We start from the raw sequence: 7,770 nt of genomic DNA, 5'->3' as shown, positions 1-7,770 counted from the left end.
GATAACAACACAAAAAATAAAATAAAATAAAAACCAGTTTCTAAATCATCTACTAATAAGCAAGATCAATTACACTTTTGGTTTTTATTATTTTTTAATTACAATTTTCACATTAATCCAAAAACTTCTCATCCAATATTTTATTGGGTGGTATTATATTTGTCCAATTGAAAATCCACAAGGTTACCATGATAATAAAGAAAATTATCATTTTTTCTTTTTATAAGGTAACTCTGTAGCATTTAAAATCAATGTATAAAGTAACAATTTTTGTACCATCGTATAAAATTATTAATTTCTAAAAATTTTTAGGTTACTTATATCATATATTTCTCTTTGTTTCTATAATATTAAACGATTTATTATAAATTATCAGAGAAAATATATTTAATTTTTCGCTTTTCCTTTTGACAGGAACCTAATAAAGATAGAATTTGTTTTTCATTTCTTTTTTTGATCGTTTTTATTTTGCATCAATCAAATTTTGGGCCAGCCGAACTTGTATACTAACAATACTTTTTCCTATTATTTGAACAAAATATAATTGTGATATTTGAAAATATTACTAATACAATATACAGGTTTATATCCAACAGGATAGGTTTAGATTTAACATCATTGAAAGTCTTCTTGTGATGGACACAACACAACACTTTTTTAGCTGAAGTGCCTAGTTCACAAAATTAATTATTTTATAAACATTCTAAGTTACTTTGTTATCGTTTTTTATTCTTGAGTAATAAACTTTTAATGTTTTTTAAACAAAAAAAAAGTGATATGTAAAAGTAACACAGCAAAATATTCGTCGTTCTAAGATGATGGTAGCTTAGTGTTGAATTGGTGTGAATAATGAAGCCACCTAGGGTGAACTGTTGTTGAAAGGATTTAAGATTTTGTATATGAGATTACATATTAATTCATTAGTATTATTGTTTTCTGTTTTGGTTGAAATAATAAATAGATTGGTTTGAAAGAAATTATGTAAATAATGTTAAATAGTTGAGTGGGACTTGACTTTGGCTTGAGTTGGTATAAGATATGAGAGTAGGAGTTTATCAATTTCAAATATAAATTATAAATTAAATAAAACTCTTACTTTCTTTGTAACATGAATAAAATAGTTTTTTTCTTCTACTATTATCTTCTTCCTCCTTTCTTACTTTCTCTTCCAAAATTTACAAAATATTTTCTATTTTTTGTAATTGTTTGTTTTTTAATAGCACAAACTAGGAAATAATAGAAAAAGTGTTAGTTTTCTTCTAGCTGTCTCTTCAAATCTTCTATCTTTGCTCATGAAAGAAAAATATGCAGAGGTTTGAGAAATATGCATTCTTGCCTAAAGATAGAGCTGGAACTTGACTATAATTTCTTGGTTAGATTTAAATGATTGAGCATCTAAAGGAGATTGAAAGTGTGCCTCCATATATTCTTTATCAATTTTTTTCATTTCTAAATTTCCAAATCTCCTCGTAGTAAAGGAAGTTCATGCTATTAAAAATAAGGTTTAAATCCTTTTTTGGTCCCTAAGTTAAGTTTTGATGTTCAGTTTAGTCTCCGTTTTTAAAAATGTCAACCTTTAGTCCCTATGATATGAAAAATGTATCAAATCAGTCCTCATGACAACACTTAATGAACAATAAATCACAAGTTTTCATACCTAGGTATCCAATATTTTGTGATTTGTTAACGGAAGGTGTTATGAACAACAAATCGCTTAATGAAAAACTTGTGATTTGTTAATGGATAGGATTGATTTGATACATTTTTCATATCATAGGGACTAAAGGTTGACATTTTTAAAAGCGGGGACTAAACTGAACATTAGAAGTTAACTTAGGGACCAAAAAAGGGTTTAAACCTAAAAATAATCACTACCAGATAAATAGCGGCAATGATTTTTCTGGCAGTTTAGTATGTTTAAAAAGATTATTAAATTGGTATATTCTTTATATATGAATCTATATTTTCTATTTTATTTATTTATTCTAATGAGATAATAACAATTATATTAGTTCTATATGTTTTTAAAATAAAAGGTGTGTATTTTGAAATCTAAAGTCTAACTACACTTCCTAGTAGAGCTGCCAAATTGGCCCACTTGATAGGCCCTGACCCTAACCCATGTGGGTTGGGCCAGAAAAGCCCACAGGGCCAAAAAGCCCCAAAGCCTTATGGGTCAGGGCCAGCCCATGGGCCTTTCTTTTTACCAAATTTCTAAAACAATCAAATGTAAATAATCTCTAATATCGCTCAAACATTTTATGATTCAAAGTACTGAAACTTAATAATAGAAAACCTGGCTTAGTTGCAGGAAAAGCGGACATCAAATAGAGTTTTAATTTCAACAATTCATAAGGTTCATAACATCCAAATCATAGACAATTCATCTTAACACAAGATCAACAGAAGATTAGACAATCAAAATTGAATTGAATCGCCAGACGTGATGACAAAAAGAAACAGAATAACACGATTATAAAAAAACTTGGGTGAATCAGAAAAACTGAACTATATAGCTTCCAGAGCTTGCAGGACACCAACCTTCAAATCCTCAAAAACTTCAACTCCAAAGTTGAAGCGAACCAAGTTGTCATGAATCTTATAAGTTGTCATGAATCTTATACTTAGCCCTTTCTGACTGAGGAAGATCCCTGTTGGCCCAATACATAAAAATTAAATATACAAAAACCATCACCAACCAACCAACCATAATCTCTAAATAAATAAACAAAAGAATATACTTCTTTATACTATAAAGTAGTACAAAAAGGACCAACCAAACATGCTTTCAGTACAGGGTGCCCGTGTAGCATCAAATCACTTAAACAAGGATTCGAAAGGTGTACCACTAACAAAATAGCAGGTTGATCCACAATGCTCTCACAGCCACCAAACCAGGCCACAATATATGGGATTTTCAGGGAATCAACAACTTTTATTGTGGTATGTAGGTCTCCATCAATCTGCATTATTGGCAATTTAATTCTAAAAAGTCATTTTCATATGGTGGCATCAAAAGCATCTTCTTGCTTGCTTCCACCCTCTTCTCAAACTCCTCCACAAGAGTTCTACTTTCGTCCTAATCAATTTTTCTCACCACCAATCATGGCCACAATCTTCAAGCCCATGAGCTAGTTTAGCAACATATACGTATAAAAACACTGGGATCAAGAGAGTAAAAGAAAACCTATATTTCATATTGCAATACTAATGATGGTTCAAGATTCAACACTAGAGTTTAAGTGCCTACTATTAAGCATGCAATTAACTTCACACATAAGAATACCAATCACAAAACCACTAAAATGGAAGGAAAAAGACGCCTCAACCAATTTAATACCAATTAAACTGCATCATGATTTTAAAGTCAAGCAAAACAGGTACACTAGAGTCCAACATATTAGGTAAGGTATAAGCTTGATATAGACTTAAAAATGGTGATTTTTATAAAGGAGATTATCTACAACTCAAATTATGAGAGAACAAAGTATATATCAGTAAAAAATGAAATCATGCATACTAGTGAGAAAGGAAAACAACAAGCTTATCTTGAAGTGTTCTTAAAAATCGATGAACACTAGAATGGCCTAAAAAATGTGTCCATGAATAATGTGTGTTGGCATTTCTTGGAACCTTACAGTTCATACGGATCAAAGTCTTCCTTGAAACCTCAAAGGAATGTTGCAATGTAATGACCATGAAATAGAAATAATGTAATGACCATGATATTGTATTGTCTTTTCTTTTAAAAATCTAATTAATCTTATGAAAACCTGTAAATTGTTTGCTTATCTTAAAATCATAATTTGGAGTACCTATACTGGCATGTTGGATGTTGTTTCAAACAGTTAGCAGCATCAAAGCTCCTATACACAGATTAGTTATGGCAAGGTAATTGGTCTATATAGTATAAGTTTTAATACAATATTCAATTCATATAATGATTCTGTAGAAGTTAAATTTGGAATGAGAAAAATATAAAGTAGTCATTCTCTTCAATACAACAACTAAATTATACAATATAAAAGATAGTCACAGATAAATAAATTATTTTATCTTATAAAAAGCAACTTGATGAAATATAATAAAAAATGCATTAAATAACATAAATTATGTCTCACCTCAGTAACCTAGAGATGAAGTCATGTGAATTGCTTTACTCTCCAATTTTTAATTTTTACACATTAAACTTCACAGAGTTCAACAACAAGCTTCCTCATTTGAGGGGATGTGTTATTGATCTGATAGAAAGGAAAATAGTGAGAAATTCTAATAACTTTCTTTCAGAAAGGAGCAATGCCAACAAAGTTGTAGTTGTTAGGTATCCTGAACAAGTAACAGATTCACCAAAATTTCCTATCTTATATGTCTAACTGATGGAAAACAGTTAACATGGTATAAACGGGTGAACAAAGAAGCATTTTTGTATTCCACATTGTCTATGAAGCATTGTTACCTTTAATAGATCCTTCAATCTGGTTCCAACCACATCTAGACATGCGAGGTGTTCTGTGAAGCATCATGATGCATTGTAGACATGCCAGGTTTCCTGTTACATCCCATAAAAAAAGATGAACAAATTCAGAAAGCTCTAATACATGTCAAAATAGTAAGAATGAAAATAGTGTCATGCAAATGGGGATGTTTACAACTCAAATTAGGGACACACAAGTTGTACGATGTAAACATGTCATTATATGCCTTCCACACTTGACAAATTTTTTTCACTGGACTTTTGGACAACAATGCAAGAAAATAAACAATTCAAACATAAAAATGCTTTCTTATGATTCACCCATATTTCTTCAAAGATTGTAGTCATAAAGAATATATGATATATATGTAGCATTCTTTAGACTTTGGCTATAATAAGTTATAGAGGTGAGAAACTGATCCTGCCATTTTACTCAAATTTTCCCCTACATTTTTACCTTTTCTCTAGTTTCAACTTTCCCTACCAACTAGCTAAACATGCCCCATAACAGACTATTGAAACCCAATTCAACATTGCAGCATTCATGTGTTGATTATAAGTTTAAAAATGGAAACAAATAATGATAGAAATGGGAAAAGGTGGATTCATCAGGCTTTTAAATTAAATATATGATATGTGATACTAAGATGGAACATGAGAAGAAAGCTGAACATAACATCATTTTAGCTTGACCAAGTTAATAATTTAACCAATAAATATGAAGACAAAGTTTCTGAATATAGAAATACAAGAAATTTATAAGCTAAGACCAAATGGAAAATTAGCAAGTATAATTCAAGAAAACTAATGAACTTTTGAATGGACAAATTATCATACCTCATTATGAAAGGAATTTTCAATTTTGGAGGAACAATATCTCCAAAGAAGTCAGCTTCTTCAGTCGGGATTTGGATCTGGAACTCGGAGGCGAATCTGGATCTGAAACCGTTCTTGCAGAGTTTGTTGAGGTTGTGTGTGTTGGATCCGGGGGCGTTCTTGAATTCCTCGAACAGATCATCGTCATCATCGGGGAAATTGAGGTTGTTGGTGGGGTATTGGGGTTGGTGGCGGTGGTAGCGTTGGTGTGGGGTTTGTTGCGGCCTTTCTCCATGGAATCCATGGATTTGAAGTGAACTTAGAGGAGGGTGAAGCGGTGGTGGAGTTGTTGATGAGGCGAGGGAGAGCGAGGGAGGGGAGGCGTTGGGTTTCGATGCGGTAGCGTTAGCGGAGTCGATGAAGGTGGAGGTTTCCTCCGGGATCCAGCATGACGGGGGGAGGCGACGGGAGAAGGTGGAGGGAGGGGTGGCGAGAGTGAGGGGAAGTCGTCAAGTGCTCAGTGAAGAAGTGGTTCTTCAGAAGAAGAAGAAAATGGGGCTAGGGGGCTAACCCGGCCCTACTTCATTTCCAACCCATCTGATAGGGCTTTGGGGCCAGGGGGCTTTTTTAAAACCCCTAAAACGTGGGTCAACAAAAACGGGGCTAAATATAAATGGGGCCAGGGTTGGCCTTGGGGCTTTCAGAAAAACTGATAGCTCTACTTCCTAGTATAAAAATGGATTTTGACCTATGTTATTTTCGATTTTTAATTTTTTAATGTCAAAAAAACATTGACGTCATATTAAAATACTTTAATTACAATTATAAATAAAAGCGACATCATTTGACATTTGAAAAGCAAATTCTGATGTCCTACAACATTAAGCGCACTCCTTTCCGTTTAGCGGAGGTCTAAGTAGTGCTCTTTATAATGTGAAAGGATCAATTTGATTTTTCGACATCATTCAAACTAGGTCATTTCCTCCTTTCTCAGCGAATGTTTGTCACTATGGTGGTAGAGTAAGGTTTTTTACGTCTAGAAATGTATTTTTTTATGCCTTTTTTGTGTGTTTTTCTTTATAAAAGTTTTGTTTTTATAATTTTATCAAACCTGAAAAACAGAAAATCAGTTTTGACATTTTATATATCTAGAATTTATATGAACAATGATTCTATCAATCACAATTCAAACTATAACTAAAGCTATGACAATTGAAAGTAAAAATTAAAACTATCAATATCAAAACACATGATTGAAAATAAATTATTGTATGCCTATTATTGTGACCTCTATTATTATCAACGTCTTTTTTGTGTTTTTTTTTTATAAAAGTTTCAATTTTTACAGAACATGGCCCTTGACATTGCACCATTGTAGATCCTTCCTGTGGTTGGATCGAGACATAAGTATGCATGTTGATCCGCCGAGTAACCTACAAAAACACACATAACAAACTTTGGTGCAAGTTTATGGTTAGCATACGGTTTAATCCAGGGAAAACACAAACAACCAAAACACTTTAACTTATGATAATTTGGGCTAATGTTGAGTAATTTGGAATAAGGTGACTGGTACCCAAGAATTGATGTTGGGAGACGATTTATGAGATAGGCGGCTGTTGTCATGGCGTGAGGCCAATATGTGAGGGGCAAACCTGAGTGGTGGAGAAGAGAGAGACCAGTTTTGGCAATGTGCCGATTCCGGCGTTCGGAAATTCCATTGTGTTCAGGTGTATGAGGTGGGGTGGTGTGATGACTTATTCCATGAGTGCTTAAAAACGGACGAAGACCAATATATTCACCACCATTATCCGTGTAAAGAATTTTTATGTTGCGATGAAAGAAATTTTCAACAAGCGACTTAAATTTGGGAAACAGAGTTTGCACATCAGATTTTTGTTTTATCGGATATAGCCAAATATAACGAGTAAAATGATCAACAAACATGCAATAGTAGCGAAGACCATCAATGGATAAAACATGGGAAGTCCATACATTAGAGAAAATTATTTCCAAAGGATAAGATGATTTAAGAGTGGATTCATTGAAAGGAAGTTTATGACTTTTATTAATTTGACATGAGTTGCAATTTGATTGCTGGAATTTATTTGAACCCAAAGAAAAATGCTGCTGAATAAATGTGAAGATAGAAGAGGAGGGATGCCCAAGTCTATGGTGCCATGAAGCAGAGGAGTCTGTGCGGATAGAGTGGACTGACGGAGAGTTGGCTGGCCAGAGATAGAGTCCATCCACACATGAGCCATTATGGGTTATTTGACCTGTCTGCAAGTTCTTAACATAAAAAGAGTTTGGCAAGAAAACAACAGCAGAGTTAGTTTGTTTGGTGAGTTGAGAGACAGAAAGGATTTTTTGTTGCATGGAAGGAACACACAAAGTGTGGGAGATGGATAAATCATTAAGTAAAAGTGTTCCAGAATGAGTGATGTTTAAACCTGAACCGTTGCCCATAAACAATGAGT

The sequence above is a fragment of the Vigna radiata genome, chromosome 1 (assembly GCF_000741045.1).
Source record: "Vigna radiata var. radiata cultivar VC1973A chromosome 1, Vradiata_ver6, whole genome shotgun sequence".
NCBI lineage: Eukaryota > Viridiplantae > Streptophyta > Magnoliopsida > Fabales > Fabaceae > Vigna > Vigna radiata.
The sequence above is the reverse complement of the archived record's forward strand: the minus strand, read 5'-3'. Positions refer to the sequence as shown.